Source organism: Sus scrofa, chromosome 17, assembly GCF_054392235.1.
Source record: "Sus scrofa isolate SSC_HxYL_T2T_F1_AM1 chromosome 17, Sscrofa_HxYL_maternal_Yorkshire_Landrace_v2.0, whole genome shotgun sequence".
NCBI classification, from domain to species: domain Eukaryota; kingdom Metazoa; phylum Chordata; class Mammalia; order Artiodactyla; family Suidae; genus Sus; species Sus scrofa.
Genome location: NC_139399.1, coordinates 64,945,506 through 64,958,635, shown reverse-complemented (window position 1 = coordinate 64,958,635; position 13,130 = coordinate 64,945,506). Strand labels below are relative to the sequence as shown.

General features: G+C 53.3%; 1 long non-coding RNA gene across 1 annotated transcript in view; it reads right to left on the bottom strand.

Moving 5' to 3' along the window:
• The window catches only part of LOC146395397 (uncharacterized), a 187,125-nt gene that overhangs the window by 156,936 nt on the left and 17,059 nt on the right, over positions 1-13,130 (bottom strand). The gene's annotated exons all lie outside the window — the stretch shown is intronic.

The window sequence follows — 13,130 nt, the reverse complement described above, 5'->3', positions numbered from 1 at the left end:
ACCCCCTCGATTGCCCAGAAGCCTTTTACCACCTTTCTGAGGGTGGAACCTCTGTGCAGCTGCTTACAGGCAGCACCAGCGCTGACGAGCTCCTGCCATCCGATGCTGGACGATCACACCCAGCAGCGGGAAAGGGCTCGGTCTGGGCCGGCAAGGTGAGCCTGCCCTGTGTGGCCCCGGGGAGACCACCTCCCTGAGACGAGGCTTCCGGCAGAAGTCTGCAATATGAGGGGAGGGGATGTACTGCCCCCACCTCCCCACTTCCGTCAGCCCAGCCCTTCTCTGCTGAACCAGGTGCCTAGCCCCACAGGCCCAGGCAACTTTATCTGGTTATGGTTTCGTGATGGGACCGGAGCACCAAGGGGCTGGGAGGGCATAAGGAAGAGAAAGCCCCCCCACCCCACCCCTTCCTGTGTCCTATCAGCAGAGCAGCATCCCAGTCCCAACAAACTGAGACACTTCCAGCATTGTGCCCTCATTGGAGCCAGGGCCCCTCCCCCCACCTCTTCCTTTGACCTTGGGCCCTGGTGACATTCTGGCTGCTTCTCTGCTCTGGTCCCTTCTTGTCCATACTTAGCAACCCCAAGCCTGAGATGAGCTTAAGGGAACAGGAGCTTTCCCCTTAAGAAAGAGAACAAGTGGGAATTCCTTGGTAGTTCAGTGGGTTAAGGATCCAGCATTGCCACTGCTGGGGCACAGGTGCAATCCCTGGCCCACGAACTTCCCCAGGCCGTGGGCATGGCCAAGAGAAAAAGGAGAAGGATGAGGGCCTAGGGACCCAAACAGTCTCCCACATCAGTGGGAAGGGTGAAAATTAAGACATTGCTCCTACTGGCCAATTAAGCGAGATGTTTTTTAAAACATGCGTGACTCGGCAAATCCAAAGCAAGGAATCTGCCTCAGAAACACATCTTCATACAGGTAAATACTCAACATCAAGGATATTTGCCACAGCATAACTCCAAGTAATTTTTAAGCAGAAATAAGAACAGACTTGTGGTTGCCAAGGGGGAGGGGGAGGGAGTGGGACAGCCTGGGAGTTTGGGGCTAGTAGATGCAAAAACCACAGCATTTGGAGTGGGTAAGCAGTGAGATCCTGCTGTATAGCACAGGGAACTATATCTAATCACTTGTGATGGAACATGATGGAGGATAATGTGAGAAAAAGAATGTATATGTATGAGTAACTGGGTCACTTTATTGCACAGCAGAAACTGACAGAACGTTGTAAATCAACTACAATAAAATGTTTTTAAATAAATGGACATAAACTGAGTAGTAGGAGGGGGTTCGTTAAATTGACTGTGCTCTATCCACCTAATTGAATACAGACAGACCTCATGTTGTGGGTTGCAAAATTACATGGAGAACACTCAAGGGCATTCTGCTGAACGAAGAAAAAGTCTGAATAGGTTATATAATGTGTAATTTCATTTATATAACATTCTCCAAATGACGGAATTAGAGCAATGGAGAACAGATTAGCCGTCATCAGAGGTGGGAGCTGTCTGTGGCTATAAAAGGGTAGCGGGAGGGGTCTGGATGGCACTTGTTATGGACTACACACCTTATCCATCCCCCAAAATTCATGCTGAAATCCTAGCCCCCAGAGAGACGACACTAGGAGGTGGGGCCTCTGGGGGGCTTAGGTCGTGACAGTGGAGCCCTCACGAATGGGATGAGCGTCCTTATAAGACCCCAGAGAGCCCCTTGTCCCTGCCACCACGTCGGGACACAGTGAGGAGGTGCGGTGTCTGGAGAGGAGGCAGCAGGTGCCTGGTGTAGGAAGGGCTCCTACGGATGAGCACTGATGCTAATAACTTGACAGCAGTGAACTCAGGTGGAGACGTCTGCTCTATGATTTCCTGCAGTTTCCAAAGTTCCGCCCAATACATGAGTTAGGTTGCTATAAAGAAAAACACGTTTCTGGAGAAGGGAAGAAACTTACAGATCTCTCACTGCGAGGAGGAAGCAGTACTGTGCCCACACTCAAAACCCTCGCCCATCCTCAGGACGCGCCTTTCGTTCGCTTCCCGATTCTCCAACCCGCCCTGATCCCGCTACCCCAGCGCGCAGCCCGCTGTCTCCGTGCACTCCACCCTCTCTCCATGATGCAGTTAACATCCTTTTCTTCGGTCTTTTTTTTTAAGGGCCGCACCTGCAGCATATGGAGGTTCCCAGGCTGGGTGTAAAATGAGAGCTACAGCTGCCGGCCTAGCCACAGCCACAGCAACGCCAGATCTAAGCCTCGTCTGTGACCTACACCTCAGCTCAGAGCAACGCCGAATCCTTAACCCACTGAGCGAGGCCAGGGATCGAACCCTCATCCTCATGGACACTAGTTGGATTCGCTACCTCTGAGCCACTGAGGGGAACTCCTCTGTGCACATCTCACCTTCTCCAGGAAACCGCCCCCCATGGCCCCTCCACCTCCCACGAGCAAGTCCTCAAGGGAGGGGCTGATTTTTCCTCTTGCTCTGCCTTACCAACCCCAGGCCGGTCCCTGTCGGGGCTCCATAAACCACCACGGAAGGACACAGGGCCGAGGCTCAGAGCACGCGAGCGGGTGGACCCCTGATTCCAGCCCCCAGAGGCTGTGAGACTGTGAGGCTCTGAGCCTCAGCCTCTCCTGTAACACGGGGGACTGAGAGCTGGGACTTGCACAAAGATCTTTTCATAAAGATCTCTTACACAATGACCATTTTACAGAATAACTGCTGTACAGTTTTAAAAACAAGGTACGTCAAGTGCCCGGTGCAGTGGCTTGCTTAGTCACTGCTTGTTTTTATTAATAATCAAGAACAGGAGTTCCGGAGTTCCCGTCGTGGCGCAGTGGTTAACGAATCCGACTAGGAACCATGAGGTTGCGGGTTCGGTCCCTGCCCTTGCTCAGTGGGTTAACGATCCGGCGTTGCCGTGAGCTGTGGTGTGGGTTGCAGACACGGCTCGGATCCCGCGTTGCTGTGGCTCTGGCGTAGGCCGGTGGCTACAGCTCCGATTCGACCCCTAGCCTGGGAACCTCCATATGCCGCGGGAGCGGCCCAAGAAATAGCTAAAAAGACAAAAAAAAAAAAAAAATCAAGAACGACTGAAAAAGCAAGCTAGGCGCTCCACTCTAAGGTCCCCAACACTCGCTGGTCAGAGGACTGAGTGCCATGGCCAAGGTCACCTGCAAGTCCGGAAGCCCCAGAACCAAAGTAACAAACCAACAATAAAGAGGAGGATGGGGGATGGCGGTGGGAGGACGGGGAGTAGGAGGGGGGCACAGAGGGGAGGAGTGGGGAGGGAGGAGGAAGAGAGAAATATTCAAGAGGAAGACGTGGAGGGAGGAGAACGACCATCCTCGGTGCTGCTCCTCTGCAGTCCTCATAAGCGCCTCTGAGGTGGTGGCCGCCACTCCCAAATTCACCTCCTGGTCCCAGAGGGCCGCTCCAGTTCTGCAGCCATCACACCTGACTCCCAACCAGCAAGCGTGAAGAGAAGATGGGGTGCTGCCCAGAAACTACACACCCCCACTCCCACTGGCCTCCCGCCGACTGGAACAGAGGCCATGGTCCTCAAGCTGCAAGGGACCCTGGGAAGCGTCTTTATTTGAATGACTTTGCGGCCACCTAAAGGATGGGGGTTCTCTTACTAAAAGCAGAAACTCTCCCATTTACTCCTGAAGAAACAGAGGCACGGAGAGGAAAAATAACTTGCCGTGCACACTGTAAGTGAAGGAGTTGGTAGCAGACAAAAGAGAGCTACCGACCTACCACCAAAGATACCAGGTCCAGAGCCCTGGAACCTGTAAGTGTGACCTTAAAAGGAAAAGGTTGTGGGATTTCCCACTGTGGCTCAGCAGGTTAAGAACCTGACATAGTATCCATGAGGATGTGGGTTTGATCCCTGGCCTCACTCAAGAATCTGGTTAAGAATCTGGCATTGCCATGAGCTGTGGTGTAGGTCACAGACACGGCTCAGATCCTGTGTTGCTGTGGCTGTGGCGTAGGCCAGGGGCTACAGCTCCAGTTGGACCCCTAGCCTGGGAACTTCCATGTGCCATGGGTGCGGCCCTAAAAAGCAGGGACATGATGTGATTAAATTAGGGAGATTATCCTGGATTATCTGGTGAACCCTAAACAGAATCCCATGACCCCCACATGAGGGAAGCAGAGAGAAAACTGAAGATGCTGTCCTTGAAGATTGAAGGGATGTGGCCACAGGTCACCAGAAGCTGGAAGAGGCAGGAAGGATCGCCCATGGGAGCCTCCAGAGGGAGCACGGCCCTGCCTGACCCTGACTCCAGCCCTGTGGACTGACCTGAGACCTCTGGCCCACAGACTTCGAGAGCAGAAATTTTTATTGTTTTTAAGCCACCAAGTTCAGGACAGTTTGTTATTAACCCCACCACAGGGAACTAACCCAGACTCTAGACAAGCCCAGGCTGCCTGGCTCCAGGGACAGCAGGAGCCCCCAAAGGAACAGCAACGCGAAAAAGGTGGGGACCTTCCCCAGCATTTTACATTCACACCCAGACTCCTGCCCCTGCCCCTGTGTCAGGCCATGTGCCCAGACACGAGCAGATGGAGAAGGCGAGCTTGTCACTTCGCACCAGGCGGTCCTGGCCCCAGAGCCCAGGATGCTGCATTCCGCCACATGGCCAGCGATTCCCCAGGGCCCGGGGCTGGGTGAGCAAGAAGGAAGGACCTAACTGAGAATGAGCTCCCTGGGAGGGTTATTTACTCCGTTAGACCATCACTGCCTCTGCGTGGGGCCCACAGGCTGAGCCAGGAGTTGTGAGATGCCCCCAGAGAACTCCCAAGGCTGGGGGACGCATCTCGTGGGGTATCAACAAGCCCAAAACTTCTCTTTCTTTTAATTTTTTTCTTTTTTTCCCTCTGCGTATCTATTTTGTATCCTATCCTAAGCCTCACAAAATTAGATTCTCTGATGATGGAACAGAGCAGCCACCCAGAAACCTGGGGCATAATTTTTCTGTTTATTTTGTTTTTTGTGGGTCTTTTTCATTTTTTAAAGTTTTATCGAGGTACAGCTGACTTATCAGGTTGTACAACAAAGTGATTCAGTTATACATAAAAACATATTCTTTTCTTTTTTTTTTTTTTTTTTTTTTTTGCCATTCCTGCAACATCCAGAAGTTTCCCACTCAAGGATCCAATCCATGCCACAGCATCGACCTGAGCCACAGCAGTAACAACAGTGGATCTTTAACCCACTGAGGCACCAGGGAACTCTCTGGGGTATATTCTTTTTTTTTTTTTTTTTTTGCTTTTTAGGGCCATACCCTCAGCATACGGAGGTTCCCAGGCTAGGGGGTCTAACTGGAGCTGGAGCTGCAGGGCTATGCCACAGCCACAGCAACACAGGATCTGAGCCAGGTCTGTGACCTACACCACAGCTCATGGCAATGCCGGATCTTTAACCCACTGAGCAAGGCCAGGGATCGAACCCGAAACCTCATGGAACTAGTCGGGTTCGTTTCTGCTGAGCCCCAAAGGGAACTCCCCCTGAGCATCTCTGGACTCCATTCATTCCCCCAGCCCAGCCCAGTTTTCCTCCGCCTCTTCCACCCCAAGCCGGCCTCCTGCTTCCACACTGGTCTCCTTCAGCCCATCCCTCGTGCTGCTGGAGTCCTTTGTGACAAGTGAACGTTATACCTGACCACCATTGTGAGCTCAATAGCATCAAGATCAGGTCCATCTAAAGCCTCAAATGTGACCTTTCTGGAAAGAGGGGCTTTGCGGGTGTAATTAGTTAAGATGAGATCACACTAGCTGGGGTGGCCGTTAAAGCTGACGACCAGTGCTTACGAGAGGAGGCTACACACACACACGGAGACACACGAGAGAGGGCCGCGTGAAGACAGAGGCAGAGACAGCAGTAAGGACGTTGCAAACCAAGGACCACAAGGACTGATGGAGCCACCAGAGGCTGGAAGAGGCCAGGAAGGCTCCTGCCCAGAGCCATCAGAGGGAGCACGACACTGGGGACACCTTGGTTCCGGACCTCTAACGTTCTGACCTGAGAGAGAGCACCTTTCTCTCGTTTGAAGCCACATAGCTTGTCACACAGCAGCCCTAGGACACTCCTACGGCTGCTCTTTCCCCGCTCTGCCCCTCCTGCACGTCCACCAAGGGCACGGGGATAAGGACTTTCACGCCCTCGGCTTCCAAACTCCTTCAAGATCTGGCCCAGCCCCAACTCCATCCTCCACTCAGCCTTTTGCTTGTTGTCCCTCGGTTTTTCTGTGGTCTTTTCCTCCACAGTCGGTCTTGTCACCTGCTGCTCCCTCCGCCTAGAACTCTCCACTGAAAGGGGTCTTGGCGGCAGGGAGAGGGATGGGGCCTGAGAACCAACTCATGGTGTCTCCGTTTCCCCTGGTTCCCCAAGGAGGGCATCCGGCCAGAGGGAGGATGGAGCCTGGAAGGGAACTTGGCTCCCATCAAGCACTGATTTTTGCAGAACCTTCCATGTGTTTCCAGTTTCTGAGTATCCAGCCCAGGGTCCTTCACTTTAAAAGGTGTACCTGCCGTGCTGGCCTTATATGGATTTTTTTTTTCTTTAAGAGTATGTCTGTTTCAGCTCCAAATTCTAAACATGACCTGTTGGGTATTTTCCATCTGGCATCTCAACAACCAAATGCTGTGCCTTCCAGGTTGTCCTGCATATACTTGCTCCGAGTTCTCCCTGTGAAAGGCCCTTTGTTGTGCTCAGGAAGTGTCACAATATCAATGGACAGTTAATTTCACTCCTCACTCTGGGCTGGACGTGGGCCAGAAGGGAGGGCAGGCCAAGGGCCATCGGGCTAAGGGTCAGTGCTCCCGCTAGAACGTAAGCTCCGTGCGGACCCAGGCCCGGCCTGCTTCTGCTGCACCGGAGCCAGCCCCAGGGTGTTGTGTGGGCTAACTGTGGCCGGCGTCTCTGGCTATACAACCGGCATCTGCTCAACTCCACCAACGTTCTTCAGTTCCCTTGACTGACTCTGTTCCGTCAATCCTCTGGCTCGGCCTGTGGGAATCATGTGAGAGCCCAAGCCCATCAGACCATCCTGTCCCAGGGGTGCAGGGAGAAGCATGTGGCCCAATCAGAGCCAATGACTCAGAAAGACTCTGTCACCAGGTCTTCCTTGTTCCCCTAGTCCTGGAATCAGGAAGTTCATGTTGCCCTGAAGCTGCTGGCAGCCGTCTTATTAGACTGAAAAGAGGGACCCCTGACAGGGAGGGGTCCTTTACCTAGCTTGAGAGCCCTGCACCCAGTTTTCCCTAAAGCAGATTCATCCACCCCTGGATGACTGTTGTTACATATATCGCTCTTTATTTTTTCTTCAAATTAGTTTGCATTGTGTTTCCGGATTTTTTGGTTTGTTTTTTGTCTTTTTTGTGTTGTTTTAGGGCTGCACCCATGGCATATGGAGGGGTCCAAACGGAGCTACAGCTGCCAGCCTGCACCACAGCCACAGCCATGCCAGATCCGAGCTGCGTCTGTGACCTACACCACCGCTCACGGCAACGCCGGATCCTTAACCCACTGAGCAAGGCCAGGGATCAAACCCACAACCTCATGGCTCCCAGTCGGATTCGTTAACCACTGCGCCACGACGGGACCTCCTCCATTGTGTTTTTGCACATACATAACCAAAACAGTCCTGCTCGCTTATTCATGTGAGTGAATGAATATGAATGAATAAAGAACCTGCAATGGACACTGTCAGCACCCTGCCCACATACCCAGGACACAGGGCTTTGCACAAAGACAGGCAGGGAGCCTCAGACCCTGCCCACAGTGTTTAGTGCAACCCAGATGTCCACTGAGGCCTCCTGGGCCCTGAGATGACCCCAGCCCTCCCACACCCTGTCCGATGAAGCCCAAAGCCCGCCCGAGGTCATCTGAGCTTGCCACGGGCCCCGGGGTTCTGAGTCCTCTTCACGGGGATCCACACGGCAGCCGGGCCCTCCTGCCGCCTCATGTGCATTCTCCGCCACACCACGGGGCGCCAGGTGGGAAAAGCATCTCTCCCCTTGACATCCCAGTCCCCCCACTGCCCCCTCTGCCTCTGGCGACATACACAGGGGTGGCGGTGGAGGGGAAGGGGCGGGCTCAGGGCCCACCGCTCAGCCTGCAAAGAGTTTCTACTCCATCTTCAGATGTTCTTGTTCGAGAAGGCAGTTCAGCCACAGCAGCCACAGGGTTTGTCACCCACCAGCCCCATCACAGGCAATTCTCTCTCTGCCTCCTCCCTGTTTCACAAACAGATTCCTGCTGCCTCGATGCAAACTCAGGTCACCCCTCCAGCCTCGCCTCACAGCAACTTGGCATTTTTCACAAACAAAGGCAGTTTCCTCCCTAATAGGAATTCCTGGGCCACAGTGAAGGGTTTTCTCCCTACTACAAAAAATAAAAGCATCATAGCTGCTATTTGGAGGGAACGCCAACAGTACGCCTAACACTGTTCTGGGCCTATCTTGCAGATGGCAAAATTGAGGCTCAGCGAAATTAAGTAACTTGCCAAACATCACACAGTTTCTGATGATTGGAAGAGCCTCGATCTCAAAGCCCAGACTCCTTATTTTTCCAGTTGAAAAACAAGTCCTCCCAAGGTAACTTCCTGATGGAGGACTGGGCCAGAGTCTTTGGTTGGCCAATGTTGCCGAGCAGAGCTTACATTCTTTCTTTCTTTCGTCTTTTTAGGGCTGCACCCAAGGCATATGGAAGTTCCCAGGCTAGGGGTTGAATCACAGCTACAGCTGCCAGCCTACACCACAGCACTACAGCTACAACACAGGATCCAAGCTGTTTGCGATCCATACCACAGCTCATGGCAACACTGGATCCTTAACCCACTGAGTGAGGCCAGGGATCAAACACGCATCCTCACGGATACTATTCGGGTTAATTACCACCGAGCCACAACAGGAACTCCAGAACTCTCTTCGATGGTAGAAATACTCCGTATCTACACATGAGGCTCTCAAGCACTTGCAATTTGGCTTGTACGCCTGAGGATCTATTTTAAACTATGTTTTCAGGAGTTCCCGTCGTGGCGCAGTGGTTAACGAATCCGACTAGGAACCATGAGGTTGCGAGTTCGGTCCCTGCCCTTGCTCAGTGGGTTAACGATCCGGCGTTGCCGTGAGCTGTGGTGTAGGTTGCAGACGCAGCTCAGATCCCGCGTTGCTGTGGCTCTGGCGTAGGCCGGTGGCTACAGCTCCGATTCAACCCCTAGCCTGGGAACCTCCATATGCCGTGGGAGCGGCCCAAGAAATAGCAACAACAACAACAACAAAAAAAGACAAAAAGACAAAAAAAATAAATAAATAAAAATTTTAAAAAAATAAAATAAAATAAACTATGTTTTCATTAAACTTAGATTTAAGATACTACACATGATCGGTGGCTACCAAATCAGACATCATCTCAGAAGAAACTGTTAATCTGAGTTGAGACTGAGCTTTGTACAAGGGAGAAGGAGACTACACTCTCTTAAAGAAGGAAGGACACTGTCCCGGCCCCTCACTAGACCAGTCACGGCAGACTGATGCCCAGGGGACAGCTGGCCCATCCCAGGCTGACTGTTCCTCAAGCCACCTGCCATGTCTCCTCCCGGGACCTCACTCCATTCCTGGCGGGGGCCATGCTCTGCCCTGCCTTGTCCAGGCTGGGCGCTCTGTCTAGAGGAGTCTCCATCCTCTCTCCCAGAGCCGTTGATCTGGCTACCTCCCGCTCCCCCTCAGTGTCTCAGCGGACGTGTTACTCCCACCAGGGAGCTGTCTTTGTCCCCTGGGTTGGGTCCACACAGCCAACCACCCTTTATAACACTCAGCACAGGGGTAACTAAGTTTGTGTGAGCTGCTTACTCGGTAACCATCTCCTCTGCCCTCAAGGACAAGCACGTCTGCCTTATCCACGGCTGTATCCTTAGTAACCTGCTCAGGGTTTGGTGCATAGATGTTTGTTTTGTTCTGTTTTTTGGCCATCCCCCTAGCCTGTGGAAGTTCCCAGGCCAGGAATGAAACCTGAGCCACGGCAATGGCAAGTGTGGATTCTTAATGCACTGAGCCACCAGGGAACTCTGGTGTTTGTCAAATGAATGAATCAGTCAACTGAGCTAGAGACTGGAAATCCCAAACCTTAAATCCTCTATAGCTCCTTTTGGACCTAGACCATGAGTGGGCAAAGTTTTTCTTTAAAGGACCAGGTATAAAAAAGTTGGGTTTTGTGGGCCCTACAATCTCTGCTGCCACTCTACAACTCTGCCATCATAGGGCAAAAGCAGCCATAAACACTACGTAAATGAATGAGTGTGGCTGTTTCAATAAAACTTTATTTAGAACAGCAGATGGTAGGTTCACTGACCTCTGCCCTGGATTTGAATGGGGAGCAACCGTGAAAGGCAACGAGAAAGGGGGGAAGAGAGACTCCAAGGCTCAAGTGCCCAGAGGCAGGATGGCCAAGCATGTCCTCCTCTCTGTCCCTCCACTGAAGGGAGCCTCAGGAAACTTCCCCAGTGGGGTCCTTGGGCAAGACATTGAGGATGCTTCCCAGCGCTGAGGAAGGGAGCAGACGGCCCAGGTCGTCTGGTTTGAGACGGTGCCCAGGGCACAGAACCAACTCCCAGAGTCAGGGAATTCGTGCCTACAATGGAACCCATTGATGGAGAACAAGGGTGGTGTTGAAAGCTGGTGCGCTGCTTGTCATAGTTCGCCAAGGGGATGTGGTAAGCTGGGCTCTCTCCACATCCTGATGTTGCTGAAAATCTGGCGCAGCGGGCCTTCCTGTGCTCAGGAGAGCCCACCAGCCCTCCCCGGCATGGGGAGCCCACTCAGGAGGGCACTCAGCCCTTTGTTCTGGCTGCTGAAGCTGGGAGCTGGGGTGCTCCAACTCCGAGACACACCAGCGATTCCTCTGGCTGTTGGGGGCCTTTCCCCTGGCCCCCGCCTCCCTCCCGGAGATGTGGCTACCCAAGTGAGATGCAGGCTTCTTTTCCAACTGCTTCCTTGGATGGGTGTACTTTGCAGCTGTTTGTTTAACTGGCACGTTCTACGTGGTGTTGAGCAAGGGGACTTTCTCTTTCATGAAGGAAGCCCTTTGTTTCACAGGTATTCTTAAGAGTCACTTCCACTGTGGCCCCAAAAGCATCTGCCCTGAGGGAGGGCGGAGGAGGGAAAGGACGGCGGCCTTGGCACGGGGTCCTCCGCTCTCCCCACGCTCAGCCAGGCATGCGCTCATCCTCACCCACCAGGATGACAAAGACGCACAAAGGATGCCCTCGGTTCTCCTGGAGCAAGACTAGCTTCGAGACAGGGGACTCCCCAAAAGCAGGGGCAGGCATGCCTTCCACAGACCAATGCAGGGGCCACAGGGCTTTCCGGCAGATCCAACGGTTTCAGAGTTTTGGCTCCACCTTGCTGAAAGCTTAGGCAAGCCTCTGAGCCTCCAAGAGCTTTATCATCCAGCCAGCTTAACTCCTCCCATCATAATGCTGGTGATGCTTTAGGGACGAGATGTGCCAGGTGCCTGGCTCATAGCAATAAAGGGGCTCACTGCTATTCTCGGGACCTTCTATTCCATGCTCTTTGCTCCTATTGGTGAGCCAGCTTTACCCTCTCAGAACAGCTGTTCTCTGGGGCCAGAACCACGGCCACACTCCCAGTCCTCCAGCCTCCCAGTCACCGGCCACCACCAGCAGAAATCCCAGGGCAGGGCTCTGGGTGGCTTAGCTCACGTCACGTGCCTGGACCAACCACCCTGGTGCTCAGTCACCTGACCACAACCAGGCTGCAGGAGAGAACGCTGTCACTGGCCACTCCTCTCAGAAGCACACACATCAGTTTCCCAAAAGGAGGGCAGTGAGACTCAGGGACAACACAGCCAGGCAAGTCTGCCGCACACCCCATGTGACACTGCAGGGAGAGCACTGGCCAGAGGCCCCGGATTGGACCGCCTTCCTTAGAGCATGTAAGGAAAAGCCCAGAGACCTAGTTGGGGTTGTCACCAGGAGCTGCCAGCACGGTGACACCCACGTGGCACCACATTCCTGCTACACAGAAGCAAGCAGGGGAGAGGGCGTCTGGAGCTAGTTGAGGGCTCCTGAGGCTGCTGAGAGCTAGGGGTCCCACCCAGCTGGGGGAATCACTACTGAAGTATACGCAGAAAAGAGCAGGAAGGGCCGCCACAGTGCACCCAAGAACATTCCAGAATAAGACGGACTCAGGTCTTCTGGACACAGAATGCACAATGGCTAGCAGTGTGAATTCACATTCTGCCACTCATTCACGCATGCCTCCATCCACACATGCCGCCATTCACGCAGAAATATTTACTGATGACTCCCTGTGTGTCCAGCGTTGAGGAGATACGGTGATGAGACAGACATGGCCCAGCGGTCATGCCGGCCTAGGCCGGGAGACGGCTGTTAAATGAAGGCCCAGTTAGTACATAACTTCAAAGTGAAACTGATGCTGTGAAGAAAAGAAGGGCAGGGATCCACGGGGAGTCTAAAGGGAGAACCTCAGAGGGTCAGAGAAGTCTCTTCTGAAGGTGTGTCCCTTAAGCTGAGAATCACAAATGAACTGGTTCTAAGCAGGTGACAGGCGGCGAGAACATTCCAGTCAAGGAAAGAGCAGGTGCTGTGGCCCTTCTCATCACCGAGAGGAGCAGAAATTCCAGAGAACTGCAAGATCAGCGCTCTGATCAGGGAAACGAGAAGGAAGCCGATGTGTCGCTGTGCTGCCTGCGGAGCCCAAGAGGAGAAGTTCAGAGACAGCGAGGGTCTCTGCATCCTGCAGGGCACTCTTCGCCTGGCTGGATTCCCCTGGTGCTGGGACTGCCCAGGGAAGGCAGAACTGGTTCACACCTGACGCGGTGGCCATCTGCTGCTTTGGTCTGCCCCAGCCTCCGCTGAGAAGCTACCCCGTTCAAAGCAGAGCTGCAAGTGGGACCCAAAGTCAGCCACTTATGATGCCCTATCCCCTCCAAGCATCTGAGGCAAAAAAGGGAATGGAACCAACCCACAAAGAAAAGCAGAGATGCTCAGAGCTGAGTGGTGAGAAACAGAGATGGATAAACATCATTTGAGGCCCTGGCTTCAGGTAAACCTGAAGGCAGAAATATTCCTGGCCTTTTTAGGT